This window comes from Epinephelus moara, chromosome 21, assembly GCF_006386435.1.
Source record: "Epinephelus moara isolate mb chromosome 21, YSFRI_EMoa_1.0, whole genome shotgun sequence".
Classification (NCBI taxonomy): Eukaryota; Metazoa; Chordata; class Actinopteri; order Perciformes; family Serranidae; genus Epinephelus; species Epinephelus moara.
In genome coordinates this window covers 40273553-40288172 of record NC_065526.1, presented here as the reverse complement: position 1 = coordinate 40288172, position 14620 = coordinate 40273553, and positions in this window count along the sequence as shown.

Below are 14620 nucleotides of genomic sequence, written 5' to 3'. Positions count from 1 at the left end.
GAGAGAGAAGAAGAGAAGGTGCCCGGTGTATTATAGGGGGGTCCTCTGGCAGACTAGGCCTAAGTCAGCCTAACCAGGGGCTGGTACAAGGCGAGCCTGAGCCAGCCCTAACTATAAGCTTTATCAAAGAGGAAAGTCTTAAGTCTAGTCTTAAATGTGGAGATGGTGTCTGCCTCCCGGACCGCAACAGGAAGTTGATTCCACAGGAGAGGAGCCTGATAGCTGAAAGATCTGGCTCCTGATCTACTTTTGGAGACTTTATGGACCACGAGTCTCAGAGCGCAGTGTTCTGGTGGGATAATATGGCACTATGAGCTCTCTAAGATATGACGGAGCTTGACCATTTAGAGCTTTATAAGTTAACAGTAGGATTTTAAATTCAATTCTGGATTTTACAGGGAGTCATTGCAGAGAAGCTAAAACAGGAGAAATATGATCTTGTTTCTTAGTTACTGTTAGTACACGTGCTGCTGCATTCTGAATCAGCTGGAGAGTTTTTAAGGACTTACTAGAGCTACCTGATAATAGAGAGTTACAGTAATCCAGGCTGGAGGTAACAAAAGCGTGGACCAATTTTTCTGCATCTTTTTGGGTCAGGATAGGCCTAATTTTTGCAATATTACACAGATGGAAAAAATGCAGTCCGTGAGGTTTGTTTTAAATGATAATTAAAAGACAAGTCTTGATCAAATATTACTCCGAGGTTTCTTATGGTAGTGCTAGAGGCCAGAGCAATGCCATCTAGAGAAACTATGTCATCAGATAAAGAGTCTCTGAGTTTGGGGCCAAGAACAATAACTTCAGTTTTGTCTGAATTTAACATAAGGAAATTGATGCTCATCCAGGTATTATGTCTTTAAGGCAATTATGAAGTTTAGTTAATTGATTACTTTCTTCTGGCTTCATAGATAAATACAGCTGTGTATCATCCGCAAAACAATGGAAATTTACAGAGTGATTTCTAATGATGTTACCTAAAGGAAGCATATATAGAGTAAATCTAATGATGTTACCTAAAGGAAGCATATATAGAGTAAATAGGATTGGTCCGAGCATAGAACCTTGTGGAACTCCAAAACAAACTTTAGTACGTAAGGATGATTCATTATGAACGTGAACAAACTGAAAACGATCAGATAAATAAGATTTAACCAACCTCCACCAACAGACAGAGGTAGCAGTGACCTGAATTCCCATGTCCCAAACACAGATGTTGAGGAAACATGTAGTTTATCTTCAGGATATTCTGTCTCATGTATTCCTCAGACACTGATTTTGGATAATTTCACCCATGCGCAGGGGGAAAGGGGGGTGGAAAACCATTCAACTTCGGCCTTCCAACCTCAGAGACCTGCAGCATGCGATTCACACCTCTTTAGGAATGCTAATTTAGTCTCGCCTTCACCAGAGAGGACACCTCGCTTTGAAGTGCTTGAGTTTTTAGCTAAAGACATTGAACTGTTTGATCCAAACAACTGTGATCAACATGTTGATGATTATTTGAGAGAGCTTGACAACTGTCTAGTTGACCTGCCCAGGCAACTGAAAGGGAGAAGATTAAACTTTTGTGGAAGACCAGCTCCAAAGCTGTCCACAAGTTTATTCAGTGCCAGCGTCCCAGTGTTAGAAATAACTACACAAAGCTCTGTCAAGCAGTGACAGAGGAGTTTTCTTCTACTGCTGACGAGATCAATTCTATGGTTGCAGCCCTCCAAATTAAACATGCATGTCTTGAGAATCTTAGAGATTATTACAAACGTTTGAGACACACATACTTTCAGGGCAAAAATGCACCAGGCTTAGAAGAGAACCCAAGCTTCAAGTCCCTGTTCTTGCGTAACCTGCATCCTTGTGTACGTACTCATGTTGTACTCTTGACATGTAAAGGTACCTCATCCATGCATGAGCTCAGGAAGCTGACACAGGTAGCTTGGGAAACTGCTGTCCCTTCCAAAGCCACAGGGATACTAACTGAACCTGTCAGTTCAAATCCTGCAGTGTCACACAGATTTTTTTTTTCATTTATTTGCACATATGAAATAAGAAAACAGAACATAGAAGTAATATAGTCATACATAGCATGTGCAGGTGAGGTAGAAACCCATTACAGGCTTATGTTAAGAAACCTCACCTAGACAAACATAACAAAACTATGCAAAAAATAATGAAAAAACTAAACATACACGATAACAAACAATAAACAAAAGTAGACAATTGATTATAATAAGAATAAAAGTATAAAATAACATTTTACATCTTAAGGCAGGCAAAAACATATCACCCTATAGATGACGTTATTCAGTTATAGAATCTTTTGGTCATCAAAGCAGTTTTTAGTTTCGTCTTATATACTGACAAAGACATAGAGGCAGATAATAAGTAATGGTACATGTTCCACAATTGTACTCCCCTGTATCTTAATGAATACTGTGTTCGAGATGTATTAAACTTAGGTAAATAAAGGTTATTAATTTGTCTGGTTGTGTAAGAATGGATTTGAGAATTACAAATAAAATATTTTTGAAAGATATTTGGTAATTTTGTACCCATGAATTTCACTTTGTAGATAAAGGTGCATATTTGAAAAGTGTTGATATCATTAATAACCAAAATATTACATTTCGAGAATAGTGGAGAGGATGCATCATAAGACTTGGAAGAAGTTGCTATTCTTACAAAACGTTTTTGCAGCAGTAGTATTCTGTGAAGGTATGTGGGACAGGTACTAGCCCATACAATGTTACAATAAGTGAGATAAGGATATATTAGACTGTAATATAAAGTTAAAAGACAAGATAAATGTACAAAAGCTCTAATTTTCTTAATAATCCCAATAGATTTATTAATCTTATTGCAAACAAAATTAATGTGTTCTTTCCAAGACAGTTTTTCATCAATTAAGATCCCAAGAAATCTTGTGGATGTAACTTTAGTTATTCCCTCACCATCAATAGACAATTTCAATAACTTCGGATCATAATACTTCTTCCCTGCAAATATCATAAAATTAGACTTCTTCACATTTAGAGCCAATTTATTAGTCTTAAACCATTTTGAGTATTCTAATAGGCCACTATTGACTTCATTAATGAGTACAGATATATTTTTATTACATACAAGTAAATTAGTGTCATCTGCAAACAATATGGGACATAAAGTGTTTGATACTGCTGCAAGATCGTTAATATAGATAAGAAACAGTAAGGGTCCCAAGATAGAGCCTTGTGGCACCCCACACTGTATCTTAGCTTTTGTGGATTCTGTACCATTAATAAATACATATTGTTTTCTATTACGAACATAATTACCAAGCCACTTCCATACAGTACCATGAAATCCATATCTGTACAATTCTGCGAGGAGAATTTCATGATCCACAACATCAAATGCTTTGGAGAGATCTAGGAAAATACCACATGCAAACTCTCTCTTTTCCAGAGCAGTTTGGATGTTGTCGATTAGATGCAATAAGGCAATACAGGCAGAATGATTTTTGTGAAATCCATATTGGTGCTGATACAAAATTTTATTTAAGTTCAAATGTTTTAGGATACGGTGATACACTAACTTTTCCAAGATTTTTGAAAAGCATGGGAGAACAGAAATAGGACGGTAATTTGTAAAGGAACCTTTATCACCCATTTTAAAAATTGGTATAACCTTTGCCAGTTTAAGATCAGAGGGAACAATACCATTTTCCAAGGATGCAGTGAAAATATGTATTAATGGTTTCATTATGGAGCTTGATATCTCCTTAACAAGGGAGGCAGTAACTTCATCATGACCTGGAGAAGATTTTTTTAACTCCATTATCACATCATTAATTTCCTTATAGTCAGGAGATTCAAAGTGATTGACAGATAGAAAGCAACCTTTTATATAATCAGTTGGATCGTCTTGAGTTTTATCAATGTTTTTGGAAATAGAAACTCCTACATTTGCAAAGAACTCATTAAACTTGCAAGCAATATCAAATTGATTTGTGATGGGTGTATTCCCATCAGAAAAACTATAAAGAAAATTTGATTTTTTTTTTTTCCTTTTGTAATATTTGATTTATAGTCTTCCAGGTAGCTTTGATGTTGCTTGCACAGTTCATAAACCGATCACTAAAAAACTGTTGTTTTTTTTTTGCAGCTCGAATGAGATGGTTGTATTTGTTTTTATACATCTTATAATTTGCTAAATTTAGGGGTGTAGGGCATAATAAGAATTTTTTATAGAGTTTATTTTTATTTTTGGATGACTTTTCCAAACCAACAGTAAACCAAGCCTTATTGATATCAGTACCCACTCTTTTCTTGCGATTTACTAAGGGAAAACATTTTAAGAAAGCTGAGTTGAATGATTTGTAGAAGCGAAAATCGGTACATGGGATTGGGCCAGTTGGCTCCCGACCTCGTCTCCACCTTTTCTTCAAGATCGTCATCTGTGTTGATTTGGTATCTTAGGTTCAGCTGGCTGACACTTAGAGAAACACTGGAGACAAATAGAATCTGGTACAATCGAGTTTAATGTGTTCACAAGCTTCAACACATACAACTCATGAGTCAGGCTCCGGAGCAAGACTGAAGTTTTGCTTTCTGAGCTCTCCCTTTTATGCAGGTGAAGATTCGAAGTAATCTCCACCCTTTTTCTTTTAGCCCTTCCTTCCTGAGCCCAAACCTATTGGTGGCAGGCCTTTTTGCTTTTGTCCAGATCATGCCTGGACATGTTTTAATGGTGTAATCTTTATTACCTCATCCTGGAAATCCCCAAACTCTCCCACCATTAGGTTTGAACTCTGTTTCACCTTATTTTTTAAAAAACATATGGAACTTGGGGACTTTTCCAAACCAACCTTATAGTAATAAGGTCCCCTGTGCCTTCATGCAATATAAACTTTAGTGTGTGTGTGCATTATTACACTTCCAGGCAGTACATGGTATGGTATGTGTGTGTTCTCAATATCTGAATACATAACCTTGAGTAACAGTGTTCTGACACACATGGATACATAAAACATTATTATATGAACTTCGACCTTAATCGACTTATGTAATATGAGCATTTAACTGATTAACGATTAAATCTTACACTACAGATTTCATAAATATTTGATAAGCTAAATTTGCATCACTCTCAGCATATACCCTTTCATAAGATATCTTCTTCAACATATTTTTAAACTTAAATCTGTTATTTGCATTGAATATTCTATATGTTTCTGTGACAACTTTATTATTCTTTTGGTTTTCATCTGTACTAGTGCAATAGAAAATCGGAAAGTGATCTTAAGTATCTGAATATAATATTCCAGCAGTTGATGTATTCAAGATTGAATTTGTGAGGATGTTGTCAATTAAGGTAGCAGATTTATTTGTCACCCGTGTTGGCTTAGTAATCATTGGATAGAAATAATTTGCATATAGATTATTCAAAAAATCTTGAGTATATGAATGATTTTCTGCTTTGAAAAGGTTAATATTAATATCTCCCAGAATGTAACATGTTTTCCCTTCCTGATTAATTTGCTCCAATGTATTGTTCAGACATTCGTTAAAGGTGTTTAAATCTGTGTCCGGAGGTCTGTAAATACAACCTACAATCACATTCTTTCCAAAGCTGAGACATGAGAGTTCAATAAATACTGATTCAGCATCAGTTATGTCAAAATTAGGGGAAAGATCAGATCTATTCAAAATTGAAGTTTTTAATGCACAAAAACTGAAATACCACCACCAATTTTGCCTTTCCTAACAAAATGAACAGGATTATAAGAAGACATTTCATATAATTCCTTATTATCTTCAGAAAGCCAAGTTTCAGTTAGAGCAATTACTGAGAAATCATGTTTTAAAAGTGATAAATAGTGGACAAGATGATCATAATTTTTTGATAGACTGCGAGTATTTAAGTGCAATAATGAAAATATGTGTGACTTTGCTGAAAGTGAGTCCATATGCGAATTAAATTGGTCTTCTCCATAATAATGGCAAGAGTCTTGATTTATATTTGTTGAGAAAAAATTGGCACCAGGATCAAAATTATAGTCATTGTAATTTTCTTTACTGTGATTTAAATCAAATGGATTAAACAGCATATTTCCAATATCTATGTGTTTTGAAGCATAAGAGTCTGATAACAGGTAGGAGGAAAAGTCATCATCGTCTAGTGTAGAAAATGGAAATTGGGTTACACAGTCTTTGCAGGTCCATGACGACCATATGCCAGTAACCACTTTTGATGCTGATGTACATTTGATGTGAAAGCCCTTACAGCAAAGTGAGCAATAGATGCATGAATTATATTGTTTCTTGCGTTGTGAGCAGTGGGAATAATTAGTCATAGTGTGTCATGAGTAGATTGGATACATGGTCATGGGTGCTCAAGGTAGCAATTTAGCATTCCTCCTCATGAAGACTGTTTAGCTGCTCTCTTCTGGGTCGCTCTGACCCTGGTCGCACTATGAGTCTATCATAGCTCAGATAGGCCCATTCTCCCCTTGCTCTTGCAGCTCTCATCTCTGGCAGTAGTTCTTTACGTTTTTGGCACACAGCATCGGAGTAGTCCTCGTTAATATGGATATTTGAGCCTTTTAGATTTTTAGAATCACTTGTCTATCTTTGTGCCTGAACAGCTTGACCATCATAGGTCTAGGTCTTTTGGCATCACCAACACTAACAGGCCTCCCGATGCAGTGTGCTCGTTCCACTTCAACATGTTTGTGATCAATTTTCAATTTTCCACTTAAGATTTCTCTGAATTTCTTTTCAGAGTCAGCCCAACTTTCATTTGGTGATTCTGGTATGCCATCAATGACAATGTTATTTTTTCTCGACTGGTTTTCTAAATACTCAATTATATCCAACCAGAGTTTTTTATCAGCTTGCAGAGCCTCAGAGGTGGATTGGAGGTTTTTAATGGCACCAGTAGTCGGCTAGGCTCCTTTTAACATCCAACAACTCTTTATACAAATCATCGTAGCGCTTGTTGTTAGTGTCATTGATTATTTGCACAAAGCTCTTAAAGTTGCTCTCTTGTTGCTTGATAAGGTTATTAAAGTAGTCCTTCTGCTGATCCAAAAGTTCACATACTACTGGGAGAGAAACGAAGTCCTCTTCCTGTTTTTTTGGTGGCATTGTATTCGAATTATCAGAAGATGATGAAACAAAGTAAACAAGATCATACCAGTTTGGGTGCAGACAGATTGTAGCCTAGAAAGGCTAGGCCTGCAGCAAGGTTGGTGAAACCTGGGCCTGGTGGTAGCAGGGCTGGGCTGGTGAAGCCTGGACCTGGTGGCAGCAGGGCTAGGCTGGTGAAGCCTGGGCCTGATGGTAACTGGGCTGGGGAGACTGGATCTGGTGGCAGCATGGCTGGGCTGGTGAAGCCTGGGCCTGATGGTAGTTGGGCTGGTGGAGCCTGGGCCTGATGGTAGCTGGGCTGGTGAAGCCTGGGCCAGGTGGCAGCTGGGCTGGTGGAGCCTGGGCCAGATCTTCTGCCCCAAAACACCACCCTCACAACAGCTCGAAGGGGAGTCTGAAAAGACCGCAGGGAGACAAGAAGCGTACCCGTTATGTCCCCCAACTGCATCGAGATGGCCATTCACAGAACAGAAGCTGTAGAAGGCCATACTCAGAGATTCTGGCCCAGAACTGTGACCTGCCAATTGGCCGTGTGAAGCCCGAATTTATGTTCCCAACATTTTGGTGCCTCCGTGTGAAGCCTAATGTGTTGACCCCAACAAAGTTAATTGTAAAGTATTGTAAGCTGGTTAAAGCAGCAGTAAAACTGAGTTGTCATACACATTAAGATTTTACAGCAGTATTTGGTAACTTGATTAGTGCTAGACCTACATCCCAATTTTAAGCAGAAAAATTACAAGCAAAGGGTTATTTTCAAATTCATTTAGCTCATGTTCATTTTTGCACTAAATGTGCTACTTTCAAATTTTTAAGATAATCGACGAGATATATTATAGTAGCAATTACAGTAGTAAATTAATAACTAGGGGTGTAATGTTGCCTGGCTTCAGCCCCTTAATCGCTAGCCACATCCATTTTAAAATTCTGATTTTGCTACAGTTAAGGATCTGGTGATGTCTATCATCTAGTGCGATGTCGGAAATCCAATGAGGCCACTGTCCTTTGAAAGCTGACATCATGTAAATACCATGCAATTTTGTATGGTTTTTTTTTGTTTCCAGTTGTAAATAAAATTTGAAAGAAATATTCTGAATTTTGAGAGTTTGGAGGGCAAACTCAATTTCCTGTTTATAGGCATTGTCATTTTGAAATACTCTGACATCTAGGATGCCTTGCACTACTACCTGTTTCCTCAAATACAGCTCACACAACTATAAATCAATGCATCATATAATGACAAGAAATATTTGCAAGGCAATAAACCAGTCTCACAAGGTGAGACACAATCTATGCACAGCCCATATCTATGTTAGCCAACCAGAAGGACATAGCTACTAGCTCATTCCTCTATTCATTTTATGTATTGTGTTTCTCTAAATGAGCTATTCCGCTACCAATAAACCATTTACTTCGTACCATTGACAATTGAGATGTGTTTGCTCCACTAGCATTGCACTCCAAGTCTTCATTGTCCACATCGTTTTCATCTTCACTCCTGGCAGCATCAAGCATGTCTCCTTCGGAATCTGACAGGTCTTCATCGTTCTACAGGTTAACAAGGAAAAAGATGACTTGACAGAATATCATTGAATCGAAAGTTCAGGCATTTGACTAGAGATAAAACTTCTGTGATTAGTGTGTATTTACCGCTTGAATGGCTGGACCCAACAGGGTAGTTGTGGGCAAGTTTTCATTTTCTTCTTCATCGTCTTTGTCTTCACAGTTGGAAGCATTACGCATGTCATCTTCTGTGTTTTGTTGGTCAGCTTCATTGACATTCTACAGGTTAACAATGGAAAGAAAATTAATTATTGAATTAAGGAAATAATGACATTGATGCAGGCCTTCTGCTGTTTTTGTCCCAGTGGCTTGGTGCATGTTGGGAGAAGACAAGTAGTGGGAGACTTATTTTGTCATTTGGCCTGAGGGTGGCACTGGAGGAAAGGTCACGGGTTCACCACAATCTAGCAAAACCTTTTTTAGGGAGTAAAAATGCAATCATCAAGAATCACACCAATCCATAAACTACATGTAATATCTAGTGTGCAAAGTTGAAATTTTGGCGATAGAGTGGCACTGGATGAAAGGTCACAGGCTCAACACAATTGACAGGGCTCATCCTCTGAAGATCATGGATGTGCTTACCAAAAGTGTTGACAACTGGTCCAGTACAGCTTGGCTTCACCAGACAAATTCACAAATGTGAATTAGTCAAGTGGACTCTGATGACATGGTAAATACCTCACATAGAAAGATATGTTAGAATCCATGTGTGTAAATGCTGATTGTAAGAGTTACTGTGCATTCACACCAAACGCGATGGACGCGATGTCATCGCCCGTAACGCGAGTATCGCGTCGCTTGATCACAAATGTCACCTTTTTGATCATCGCTTCATCGCTTCAATCGCGATGACGCAACCCTCCTCCCGCAATTTTCTTCACCTCCCGCTATTTTCTCGTCAACCAAACGCCGCCGTGTCTGGGTTCACAATATCTTCCAGAAATGCACACAGCTGGGTGAATATCATCACCTCCTGCAAGAGCTGCGTCTGGATGACGGTCGTTTCCAGCGGTACTTCAGGCTGATGCTGGCCCAGTTTGAGGACCTGTTGGCCCTGGATATCAACGCTGATTGGATGTCGCGGCACAGCGTCACACGATGTAGCTTTAAAAGTTCAAATTTTTCAACTTCAAGCGACACATGCGATGAGGTGATGGACACGTCATCGCTTCATCGCGTCGCTCTTATCGCCTGAAACGCGTCGCCCGAAGCGACATTGCGTGTCATTGCGTCATTTACATTGATTTTGAATGGAAACTTGTGGCGTTCATCGCGTCCATCGCGTTTGGTGTGAACGCACAGTTACCATCTTTGCCATGTGTGGCAAAACTCTGACTATTTATCTATTTAAAGATCAAGGAAATCCACTGTTAAAAAAACAAAGTAAAAAAAATCACTAAATGCATGATGTTTCCAAAGTCAGTGAATAATCGTGTTAAATAATCGTGATCTCAATATTGACCAGAAATAATTGTGATTATGTTTCATAATCAAGCAGCCCTACTTCCCAGCTTATCTGAGTTATGTTGTATGGTTGTGCTCTATAGATTTAATTGCAAACTACAACTCATCAAACTACAACAAATCTCATAGACATTATCAGGCAGATACGTTTATTAAAACTTTCAAAGCGAACTTGGGATACAGAATAGAAACCTTGACATAGGAGCTATGCAAAAATTACCCAATTGCAATTGCAATTTTCCATTAAGTAAGGCTAGCAGCAGAATCAAGACTCTTTTGGAGTGTGTTTATGACTAAACAGTGCGCACTGAGCATCAAGTCATCTCACCTGATCCACGTATTGCGTGTGTTTCCAAAGCTTGATATACACACCTAACTGATCATGGGAACTGCCCATTGGTCCGACAGCCCATTGGTCCGACATCCCATTGTTCCGACCATATTAAACCCATTGTTCCGAAGTCCGTTCCGAAATCATTATGATGCCCTGTGGTTAAGGTCTGGTTAGGTTTAGGCACAAAAAACACTTGGTTAGGGTTAGGAAAAGATCATGGTGTGGGTTAAAATGAAAAAGAAAGTGAAACACATAAGCCGTGAGCCTGCTTCGCCTTTCCCAGCTGACCCAGAGCCAGTCGCGGCACACCATCAAGGTAGAAATACGCCCGCCGGGAGCCATTCAGCACCGCGGACCGTCGGACTAATGGGATGTCGGACCAATGGGATGTCGGACCAATGACATGGACCCACTGGTCATACACCTAACCGTATCCCCACTGGCATTTTTTTCAAATAATTGCCACACAGTGCTTTGATTGTTGCTGGTTGCCATCGCATTTACTCAACTATAAGAAGTCACATGATATTAACGAGTTATTAACATTACTTAATGCTCCATGTCTGTTATGTGTAACATTACTGCACTCGAGAGTTTTTTCAGGCAGCATTATCACTCCTAAATAGTTCATTTTTGATTATTTCATTATTGATTATTTTCTAAATGGTTATGATTTGCTAACCGGTTACTCATGTACGTGTGTACTGTCCCACCACTAATAATGTGTGACCAATTGCAAACTAACTGATCACTCATTTGTGTTGCAGGTTTCTCTCATGCCAGGCTCTGATGTCAAAGTCCCCAGACAAAAGCTTAACTGTCGGAAGGGAAATACTGTCTTGCTCAAGTTTGACAGGGAGACCGTCAGGAGCACACAATGATGTGGGATCAAAACCACAACTCGATACCTCAAAACTTGATGCTATACTTGGTGAGTGTATTTAATTAAAGGTAAATTCCATTGTAAAGTAAATTCCTACACATGACCTCTACAGTTTTTATATAGAATGATATTTTATGTTGGAGGTTATAGTGACTGAGTTGAATCATTGATTGAGTCATCAGTTTGAAATAATTTGAAATCCAATGTGAAATTACAGTACAAGAGGCACTCAGAGAGTGCAACACTGCATGTTTGACACTATAAAACCAAATCTTTGAATGATAGTTCAAGTTATATAAAAGCTAATATTAGTGTTAAATGGACTGTACTTATATAGTGCTTTTCTAGTATTATCAACTACTCAAAGTGCTTTACAATACCGGTCTATCAGTCACCCATTCACACCACATTCATACACTGATGTCTGGAGGCTGCCACGCAGGGTACCAACCAACTCATCAGGATCTAACTAACATTAATACACTGATCTCCCTCTGAGCTACAGCTGCCCGTTAAATATTAACCATATGTGTATCTCTCACCAGTGTACTGGCATCAGGTGGAAATTTTGAAATTTGACCTTATGCAGTGACCTTTACCTTTGAGTGGGTCTACTCAAAATCAAATAATTTTTTAATTTCGTGACCCACAACAATTCCACTTAGTTTAGTCCAAATCAAATCAAAACTATTTGAGTGCTGTACACACACTCACACGCACAAATACACAAGTGAAAACAGTGTCCCACATGTGTTACATGGCACAGGTTTAATGATGGCTACATGTGTCCCAAAGCATTGCGGTAGCAATCACAGAAGCACTATTAGTATTAATGCCAAACTTCTGTTGCACAGCTGACAGCAGTCTGTTGGTTTTGCAACACTTAATTCCATGTCAACGTTTAAACAAATGTGAAATCTCCACAAAGCCTGGAGGCTTTTTCTTCAAATTTGGCGCAAATTTCAAATTAGAATCAAGGATGAACTCATTACATTTTGTGGGGTCAAAGTTCACCTAAGTTTAACTCTAAACATTTTTAGCAATAACTCGAGAGTTCATGTTAATTATGACAAAGTATCACACAAAAATCAAATACTATAAAATGATGAAGTGAGGACATTTTATACCCAAAATTTCAAAGGTCAGCTTCACTTAAAATCATAATGTTTTGCACAAAAAAAAACCCTTCTCTGGCTGGTTTACAACACCATAACTCAGGAACAGAAGGGGAGGTTGTGCCCGTTTTTGCATTTGGTTGCCATTCATACTGACATAGCATCCTTGAAACTGTGCTGATTGTATAGATCTGTGTGAAGTGTCCACATTTTAGCAGCTCCATCCATATCTGAAGCATTGTTTGCTTGCTTGTTTAATTATTTTTTTGTTTGTTTCTGTGTGTATGTGTTTAAACTCACAGGCCATGCTCTGTCAAAGTTCCCTGGGATAAGCATGCAAGATGTGAGACGCATCATCAGAAAAATGACACATTTGTTTAGAATTTATTTCGAAGAAACATATTTTATTTGTAAGGTTTTTTAATAAGTTAATATATTTGATTTTGAAGTAATAAGTATAGAAGACGTTGTATTAAAAGGGACTTCATTACCCAGAAGGCTCGCGGAGCGACACGTACGACTTGATGACGTCAGTTGGCTTCTGTTGTTGTTAGCAGCCAAGTTGTGTACTCCCACATGCATGTGTACTCCTCGTTTGCACGAGCTAACGTGTCCATGCCTTTTTTCATTAACTAAAGATGATGTTTGATTTTAAGTCCAGAGTCTCGTCTCATCATTTTTAAGGTTGTAAGACGAAGCTGCAACAACATCTGCGCAACTGAGTATGAATTAACAAGGCCAAAAGACTAAAACACTGAGCGATCATTTCTCCCTTTGTAACTCCCAAGAGTGAAAATACATACGAGTCCGTTTGGTTTCATTTGTACAACAGACAGTGTCTTTTGACGCCAGCACATATCGACGGTGGTGGTTACTGAACACTTGAAGAGAAGACTGGATTACACGCATCGTTTTGGGCTAAACGATGCGATATTAAGTCACGTTTACAAAACACGTTTTAAAAAACTTTTTTTTAAAATGCACACTATATTAATTAGAGTTATATATTTCTGCAGAGAAAGGTCTTAGCTATTTAACCATGTAAAGGAACAGGTTCTAAATAAAAACACATCAAATAAACATGTTTCCCTTCAGAATTGGATTTGTGTCAACTCCATCAGACACACTAAAAAATATACAATTTTAATTCTTCCATTCCAACAAGAATCTAAAGTTCTGAAGTATGTTGTAATAGTGTTTAGTTACTCTGATATGTAATAAAATACAATATATAAACTTAAGTTGTGATTTCACACTATTCTGAAAACCCACATTTCTAAATATTTGCATTTTCAAACTTTGTTTTTAATTTCAATATTCATTCATTCATTCATCTTCTAACCGCTTCATCCTCTTGAGGGTTGCGGGGAGGCTGGAGCCTATCCCAGCTGACATAGGGCGAGAGGCAGGGTACACCCTGGACAGGTCGCCAGACTATCGCAGGGCTGACACATAGAGACAAACAACCATTCACACTCACATTCACACCTACGGACAATTTAGAGTTATCAATTAACCTAGTCCCCAATCTGCATGTCTTTGGACTGTGGGAGGAAGCCGGAGTGCCCGGAGAGAACCCACGCTGACATGGGGAGAATATGCAAACTCCGCACAGAGGGGCTCCCACGCCCGGGATCGAACCGGCAGCCCTCTTGCTGTGAGGCGAGAGTGCTAACCACCACACCACCGTGCCGCCCTAATTTCAATATTGTAAAAACAAAGAATTTTTTTCCCCAAAAAATTAACAAAAACATACATGTGACAGTGTTGATGAAGATCTGACGTTGTTGACGAAAAACTGACGGTGTTGACAAAAAATGTGTGCGCATTGCTGATTATTGAACAAATGTGCTTTTTAAACACTACTACTAAAACTAAGTTTAAGTTTAAGTTTAAGTTTATTTCCTTTATTAATCCCCCTGAGGGGAAATTCAATGTTTTCACTCTTGCTTGTCAATAACACACAGGTCCAAAAGACACACACATGCACAAACAGGACCTATACATGCACAAATTGGAGAGATGTCAGAGTGAGGGGGCTGCCCTTGGTGAGGCGCCCCGAGCGGTTGGGGGGTTCGGTGCCTTGCTCAAGGGCACCTCGGCAGTGCCCAGCAGGTGAACTGGCACCTCTCCAGCC